The sequence below is a fragment of the Prorops nasuta genome, unplaced genomic scaffold (assembly GCF_024137725.1).
Source record: "Prorops nasuta isolate Cenicafe-Biocafe unplaced genomic scaffold, Cenicafe_Pnas_1.2 PNAS00003, whole genome shotgun sequence".
Taxonomy (NCBI): domain Eukaryota; kingdom Metazoa; phylum Arthropoda; class Insecta; order Hymenoptera; family Bethylidae; genus Prorops; species Prorops nasuta.
Window position 1 is genome coordinate 3,910,249 of NW_027116800.1, and position 9,738 is coordinate 3,919,986.

General features: G+C 31.5%; 1 pseudogene; it reads right to left on the bottom strand.

The window, feature by feature from the left end:
* Positions 1-7,280: 7,280 nt before the first annotated feature.
* Positions 7,281-8,665, bottom strand: LOC136784249 (putative nuclease HARBI1; annotated as a pseudogene).
* Positions 8,666-9,738: the final 1,073 nt, after the last annotated feature.

Genomic DNA, 9,738 nt, shown 5'->3' on the forward strand with positions numbered 1-9,738 from the left:
ATTCACTAGTCATATAGGTAGTCGACTCACTTCTACAAAAGTTTTCGGACAATCTAGTATGTACCTAGTCGGGACCTCGCATTAGCAATCTCCCGTTTCATCTCTGTAGTGGGATTCTGTAACTCTTAGCGACAACTTTCGGTATCGTTAAGTCCAGTTACCGATAGAAATCGCTAAGTGCGATTCTGTAACTCAGAGTCAGCCAAGGTTGCCAAGTCCGCCATCTTGAATAGTACTACGCTCTATAGTAAGTGAATTTTGATATAAGGAATGCAGACTGCACAAAGTATACTGCCAGCGGAAATACGTCAGTAGCCATCTTAAATGCAGAACGTAATATATCAAAAATTATATATATTATATTCACAGCCTGTCACCGTGAACGGCGTGAACGAAGACAAATGTTTTTTATACGGAAAAATAAAGTGTAATAAAGAAATAAGGAGTAGTGACAGCTTTGATCTATCTGACAGTTGATGTACTTATGGTATAAGTGAATAAATAAAATAAAAATGCTTTTCCTAAATTGATTTTTAATTTTGATAAAATGGTCAAATGTAGCCATTAATTAATTAGATTTGGTAATAAATACAAAAAATGCGTTTTATTATAACAAATGAGTTGAGGTAAAATAAACTCATTTTTATATTAATTTGTTAACAAATGCATTTTTTTATTTATTATTGAGTCCAATAAGTTAACGGTTATTAAAAAAATAATTCCTTGTAATGAAAAAAAAAATGAAAAAATTTTAAACTTCACCAAGACTCGAACACGAGCCCACCGCATGACAAACGGCAACCTTACCGCCTGCGCTACAGCGCTCACTTGATGTACTAAGAGCAAGACAGCCTTTTAAAGACTGACTACAATTCTTTCACTAACTCGTCATAAACGATCAAGAATTAGCTGCGATAATAAATACATTTATCTCCACAGCATTATTGCACTAAATTTATTATGTTTCTAATTTGAAGCATACATTTTACATGAAGATACGATACTTTAAGGGTGTTCATGCAATACTCTAAATACAAAACTATTCATATGCTCGTTTATCATAGTTATTCAACTACATATAACAAATATTATAATATTACTTAATTAATTTATGATAGTTGAGCATATGAATAGTTTTGTATATAGAGTACTGAATGGTTACCCTTAAATTATCATATCTTCATGCAAAATGTATGCTTCAAATTAAAAACAATAAATTTAGTACAATAATGCTATATAGATAAATGTATTTCTTATTACAGCTAATTCTTGATCATTTATGACGAATTAATAAAAGAATTGTAGTCAGTCTTTAAAAAGCCTGTTTTGCTCTTGGTGCATCAAGTGAGCGCTGTAGCGCAGGCTGTAAGGTTGCCGTTTATCATGCGGTGGGCTCGTGTTCGAGTTTTGGTGAAGTTTAAAATTCTTTCATTTTTTTTTTCATTACAAGGAATTTTTTTTTTAATAACCATTAATTTATTGGACTCAATAATAAATAAAAAAATGCATTTGTTAACAAATTAATATAAAAACATTGAGTTTCTTTTACCTCAACTCATTTGTTATAATAAAACGCATTTTTTGTATTTATTACCAAATCTAATTAATTAATGGCTACATTTGACCATTTTATCAAAATTAAAAATCAATTTAGGAAAAGCATTTTTATTTTATTTATTCACTTATACCATAAGTACATCAGTTGTCAGATAGATCAAATATTTCTTTATTACACTTTATTTTTCCGTATACTAACATTTGTCTTCGTTCACGCCGTTCACGGTGACAGGCTGTGAATATACTATATATAATTTTTGATATATTACGTTTTGCATTTAAGATGGCTACTGATGTATTTCCGCTGGCAGTATACTTTGTGCAGTCTGCATTCCTTATATCAAAATTAACTTACTATAGAGCGTAGTACTATTCAAGATGGCGAACTTGGCAACCTTGGACTACTACGGTAGTACCGAAAGTACTACACTTGGCAACCTTGGTACTACGGTACAGCGTTGCCAAGTCCGCCATGTTGGAAGATACTACGCTGTATAGTTTGTTGGCGAGAATTGAATATACCACGCAAAATGTATAGTAAGTGTGATTCACAGAGAAGAAACGAAGTATAGTGTTTTAGGTATAATAAGCTCTCAGTGCTTTCGGACGTGTTTTGGCCATTAATCTTGCGTCGCGGCGTTGTGTTAGTTGTGTAGTTAGAATCAGAGGGGCGAGGGAATTTCTAGGGAGTTTGTACGTAGCTGTCAAATGGCGCGATTAACCCTCAATTTTATATCATCAACAAAAATAATATTTTCGGAAAACGATTGTGGAAAAGAAGGAAGGATTTTAATAAATAACAGAGGAGACAAAATATATCAGATGAGTATAAATTAATAAAAAAAATGAAAATTATTGTGAATTTTTAAGAAAATATACTTTGTGGTTTTTTTTTTTTTTGTTACAGTTGAAATCCGGTTATGATGACTTTCAATTAAGGAAAAAAGTAATTACAGACCAATAAATGAAAAAGTATTAATACATTAAGCATTTCTGTACGGCCCAGTCATTTCAATAATTGTGACTTAATGTTATAGTGAATGTGTAAGCGATTAGTGCATATACAACAAACTCTTATTGTAAATTTAATAATCTTGTATGACAATGTTTTAATTGCTATTATTTTAAATTAAAGCTAGTTTAATTAACATATTTTTATTTCATCCCTTTCTCAAAATTCTAAACACACATGGTAATTACCTATTCTTGTAGTAGTCATATATTCGTTAAATTACATACAAAATTACAACTGTTTTATATTTGTAAAGCATAGCTGTTTGTTGCAATGATTTTTATTATTCAATGTGAGACAAATCGCATTTTGTTTAGGTAAATGTCTTATTTATCCGCCACATCCTTCCATATCTTATGTAACATTTATTTGCCTTGTTACTTCTTTCTTTTAGTTTTCAAAATATACTATTAATTTTTTGCTATTTTTATATACATTCAGATATAGCTATTCTATTGACTAATTAATCTTATAAATGTCAAGATGATTGGTAAACCATTGTTCTATTAAAGTTGAAGAATGGACACTTGAATTATTTTACTTATAATGTTTGGCATCTCTTCCATAGGATATCTTCTCTTTAAATTTGAGAGGAAGTTGTTCTCCAATACATTTAAGGATACTGCTGAATTTATCTTGCTTTTAGCTTCAAATAATTCACATTTGGATATTCTTCCTCAATATATAATATATATTTTGTTAGTCCTATTTGTTTGTGAAATTTATCTGTTCTAAAACCTTAATTAATCCAGTTACTAGATATATAATATATCATTTTCAAAGAATTGATATCTTTCTATCAATCTTAACAATATCATAATAGATGTAATGAAATATGTATTCTATATTCAATATAGATATCCATGCGTGTAGTTGGAAAACTATTTAAAGCTGAAAACAAGATGAACTCAGCAGTATACATATACCTTTTAAAGAACTTTATCTTCACAAATATTATCAGAACATATCTCGCAGAAAAGTTGCCAAATTTTAATAGCATCATTCAAATGTCCATTTTACAAATTAAACAAGATAATGGTTTAACAATCATTTCAACAATTACAAAAATAATTGCAGATCAGCAGTATTATTAGATCTGTATGTATGTATAAATGATTAGAAAATTAATGTTATATGATATAGACTGGAAGAAAATAGTGCAACGGAGCCAAATAAATGTCGCATAAGATATGGAAGGATGTGGCGGATAAATAAGACATTTACCTAAACAAAATGCGATTTGTCTCACATTGAATAATAAAAATCATTGCAACAAACAGCTATACTTTACAAATATAAAACAGTTGTAATTTTGTATGTAATTTAACGAATATATGACTACTACAAGAATAGGTAATTATCATGTGTTTAGAATTTTGAGAAAGGGATGAAATAAAAATATGTTAATTAAACTAGCTTTAATTTAAAATAATAGCAATTAAAACATTGTCATACAAGATTATTAAATTTACAATAAGAGTTTGTTGTATATGCACTAATCGCTTACACATTCACTATTATAACATTAAGTCACAATTATTGAAATGACTGGGCCATACAGAGAAGTGCTTCATATTTTAATACTTTTTCATTTATTAGTCTATAATTACTTTTTTCCTTAATTGAAAGTCATCATAACCGGATTTCAACTGTAACAAAAATAAAATAACCCCAAAGTATATTTTCTTAAAAATTCACAATAATTTTCATTTTTTTTATTAATTTATACTCATCTGATATATTTTGTCTTCTCTGTTAATTATTAAAATCCTTCCTTCTTTTCCACATTCGTTTTCCGAAAATATTATTTTTGTTGATGATATAAAATTGAGGGTTAATCGCGCCATTTGACAGCTACGGACAAACTCCCTAGAAATCCCCTCGCCCCTCTGATTCTAACTTGCCCTCGCCAAGACTCAAGATTAATAGGCAAAACGTAGTATCCCGCAAGGACAGAAACTGTAGCGTAGGATCCCGCAGTGAACAGAAACTATAGCGTAGGTTCCCGCAGGGAACAGAAACTGTAGCGTAGTATCCTAAGGATACTACGCTATAGGAAAATTATACTACGGTAGTATAATTATACTACACTTGGCAACGCTGCTACGGTAGTACCGAAAGTACTACACTTGGCAACCTTGGAGTCAGCGATGATTGTCGCTTGTAATGTCGGTACTGTCGGTAACCTACCGAATCCTACCGAATAAACGTACCTTTCCTTTTTAAGAAAACTCTTAGTACAATCTTAGTTAAGCGACGGAGTTACGAACAATTGAAGTTAATATAAATTGTACTAAACCGAATCATTTAGCTGAGAATTGATATTTCACTGAGTTTTTTATTGAAAGGAAAACTAATAATATCGTTATAACTTAACAACGACCGAGATAGATGTCGCTAGAGGTTCAACGGTACTAATATAAAATTTATCCGACGAATAACGTTTATAAACCTTTGCTTTTCCTTGCACGCATTCCACCAAAAACTCACAATGCTCGTAATAAATAATATATACCACATCAACTATTATATTGTGAGTGTTTTTGGCCTCAAGTGGGTCAAACCCCTTAACGACAGCTGTCGGTATCGCTAACTACCGACAGTTATCGCTTGCGCTAACGAATGAGCGATTCTGTAACTTTAGCTTTACGACAATAGTCGGTGCAACTCATATTTGTACGATAACGATAAATGGCGTATTCGAAACATACAAAAGTTTAGCTTAATTTATTTTTTACTGTTGGCAATGATAGACTAAGCCGAGAAGTGTTCGAAAGTTGGAACTGGTGAACGTAAGGAACAGTGAATTATATTATAGATACTATAAACGTCTTGTTAATTAAGGATTAGATTTTGCAACTATTAGTAAGCCTTTAGGTAAATTAAACTGTTTGGTAGATTTTAAAATTTTGAATAGAATTTATTACAGTTTGTAATTTCTGCCAAACAGATAAATTTTATCAGTAGGTAGAAAAACTGGTCATTAAAAGTATATATTTCACACAATTTAAATTAACACAAGACAACCCGTTAGTTATTATTAATAAGTGAAAAACTGGCCCTATAAATATGTCGAAAGGAACTTTGAATGTACAAATTGAAGACACAGATAATATTATATATGAGTTTATGGTGACAAAAGAAATTTATGATTTGCTCCATAAAGGTAAGATTGTTAACAATCAAAACTGCTTAAGTTTAAAATGTTACACTGAAAATGGTTAATTCTTGAATAATGAAATATTCATTATTTAATAATTTACAGATTCATTATATGCCGAAAAATTTTTAAATGAACACAAACAAACTTGTCCAAATTTGACGAATAAAGAAAATAATTCAATAGGTGCTCGACAGTGCAATATTGGTAAAAGAAATACATACCTTAAAAGTAATAAATATATATTAATGTTTATCAGAAAAATTAATTATTTATTTATATAGAAGACATTGCAGATGTGGTGGAACAAGAAGTTATTCAGCAAAAATCAAACTGCATAGGAACTATTATTCCTGAAGATCAGTTTTTAGATATTAATAATAATGATTCTACCAGCGAGAATGAAGAATATATTGACGATCCTAGATCCTCATCAAGAGCTAGTAATTTTATAATATGTTTTAAGTTTAATTTCAAACCTTTTCATTCAAAAATTGTTTTAGAGACATTCAGGCATCGTTGGACAAATGGTGAGATAAAATTACTTTTGTCAATATATGCTGAAATGAACACGTTATTAATGAACAGAAAAATAAGAAACGATCATGCTTTTAAAATTATATCAAAAAGAATGAGACAGAAAGGATACAATTTAAAACCTTCTCAATGCATGGCAAAAATTGATCAATTAAAGAAACTGTACAAAAATTGTTATGATCACAATCAGTAAAGTGGTAATGAACCTAAAACTATTGAACATTATGATGTAAGTATCATGAAATAATAGCTATATATACTTATAATTAGCTATATAATAAACAATATATTCATTTTTTATTCAGATTTTACATGAAATATTTCATAGAATGCCGTACATAACACCCATATCTATTGTGGGATCAGATACACCACTTGGCAAACATATTAATATGGACAAAACTGTTTCAACTGGTATTTATAATAGTAATCACATGTACAAGATTACTATAAACTGTTAATTAGATGGAATTACTTTCTTCATATACATGAAATCAATTTCAATTATTAGTGTACTGAATGATGTTTAATACTGTATATGTATGTAAAAAGAGATAAAAACACTGAAACTCAATTCTTTTTCAGGCCTAAAACGTAACTCAACAAATATAAAAACAGATTATATGTGTGAGATGATTAAAATTAAGAAGCAGAAATTAGAGAATGACAAATTATATAAAGATGAAAAGCTAAATATATTGAAGCAAATTAGAGATAATATGATTAAAAATTAAAGCCATTATCAATACAATAAAATGTGATACTAGCAATAATTTCTGTTTTTTAAGTAAGGGCACTTAAAAGATTTGTTTTTGCTTTTATTTAACAGAAATGTTTATATTTAGTACTATTTATAATAACCTAGCTATAAAGAAAATTCATGTCACTGTTATAATAAAGTAAATATATATTCATATTTTAATTTGTATTTTTCAAATAAATATATTTTTGCTATAAAAATGCTATCAATAATAGTTATAAATATAATCTTAAGTATCTTAACAAATATAAAAATCAGAGAATATCTACAGAAGCAGCTAGATAATTTTTTATTTCATCTCTTCTGATTATACCGTCTTGGTGTTGCTCTGGAGTAATAGCTAAAGGACCACTATTTTCAAAATCTTCATTGAGTATAATTGGTACATCAATTTCTTCATCTTCACATAAGAGACATACATTGTGAAAAACACAACATGCAATTATGTAATAGGGAATCAAATCTGTCCTTCTCATAAGCAATTTATCTAGAAGGCATCTCCACCTTCCTTTCAATAACCCAATGGATCGTTCAACAACCATCCGACTTTGAGAAAGAATACGATTATAATTTATTTCATCCACTAGTAAATGTCCATTGTCTTTATATGGAACCATTATATGTTTTTGGATAGTATAAGCTGAATCTGCTATTATGTATTTATTAAAAAAGTTATTTTCACAACACTTTTGCTGCACTCAAGAGTATTTGAATACCCTCATGTCATGCACAGATCCTGGCATTCCAGCAAAACAATGTATAAATTGTCTCTTTTCATTACAAATAACCTGTAATAAAGATAAATACAAGTTGCATTGACGTATCATAAATACACAATATAAGATTTTAAAGTAGAATTGAATATTATAAACTTTTATACCTGTAACTGTATAGAATGATATCCTTTTCTATTTATATAAGCTACAGCATTTTCTTTTGGTGCTAAGATTCTAATATGAGTCCCATCCATCATTCCTAGTACTCCTTGCAGCTTATATTTTCCTTCGATAACTCTACTGGTAGCTTCTGCTGCCTCTGCTCCTGGCCAACGAATAAAATGATTTCGTAACTGACACAAAATTTTCACAACCCTTTTTACTGCGTGCCAAGCTGAGCTATTGCTGATATCAAATTTTGATACAACTGACCTATTTATTTTGTAAGGGATTATAAATCGATGTGTATAGTATTCTGAATAAATAAATTAATTTAATATGTGTAAATGACGATTGAACATTAAATATTTACCTGTATGAATCAGGTGTACCTAATACATACAATGCTACGTAAACTTGTTTTTCAAATGAAATAACATATGGAGATTAGTCACTTTCTAGATATGGTCTAATAACATTTAATAAGTAATAAAAAGTACTACGATACATCCTGCAAATCAAATGAATCAATGAAGCAAGATGGAGTGATAATAAATTAATTTCAATACTAACCGATAATGTCTCTTAAATTCTTCGTTTTCATAAGCATGGATAATATTTTCGATGAAATTTTTTACTCTTGGTTTCCTTACTCCATTGTCATTTAAATTGAAATAGATTTCGATGTCTTCTTCATCACTATCACTGTCACTTGAACTTGACATAAAAATTGCATCAAGTAATATAACCCTGTTAGCATCCATTGTTATTTATTGTGACCATGTACTATTTTAAGATAGTACATGTTCACTAAAAAGATATATATATATATCTATCTATAGAACATTGAGACATATTATGGTCATATTATCAAGGCCATAATATCATGTCATATACGGTTGGCCTACCTATCATCCGAAATATAGTATAAAGTTCGATGATTGATAGGTCATAAAGTAGAGTAACGATCGTGGCCCATAAGTCGTATGTTAAATGGGTCTAACGAACTACGGCCTTCCGCGGCTCCCGAATATTCAAGTTGAATTTTCGGAAGAAGTCGGACCTTGGATCTGATTGGTGGTACCAATAGCTTAATCGGCTCCGCCAATTAGATTTAGCGTTACGAAAAGTTGGGGATAAGGGACCAACAGCTCGTTGCTGGTGTCTCCCGATTTTTGCGACACTCGTATCTTAGTCCTGAAGAGGATCAGACGCATTTTCGGCAACTCGTTATTTAGTCCTGAAGAAGATCAGTCGCGATCTTAGCAACTCGGAAATTGAAGACTCGCATCGTAGCAAGTGAAAAGTGTGGAAGCTACTCGACTCCGGTCTACTCGGCTCTGCCCTGCTCTGCTCTGCTCCGATCTGCTCTGCCCTGCTCTGCTCTGCTCGACGCGGCTCTACGCTGTCCTGCTCTGCTCGGTCCTGCTCTGCTCTGCTCTACTCTGCTCTGCTCTGCTCTGCTCTGCTCTACTCTGCTCTGCTCCGATCTGCTCTGCTCTACTCTGCTCTGCTCCGATCTGCTCTGCTCTGCTCTGCTCTGCTCCGATCTGCTCTGCCCTGCTCTGCTCTGCTCGACGCTGCTCTGCTCTGCCCTGCTCTGCTCTGCTCTGCTTCGATCTGCTCTGCTCAGCTCTACTCGACGCCGCTCCGCTCTGCTCTGCTCTGCTTTATCCTGCTCAGCCGTCGTTCTCCAGCTCCAACGGAAAAGGTTAGCGGGAGTCCCAGCTCCTAGAAATCCTTATATCACGAGTAAACTTCGGAAAACGCGCTTAATAGCCGTGGAATCGTCAAAAACCACGAACTACGAGTTAAACATACTCCCAAAGTGCGTGGA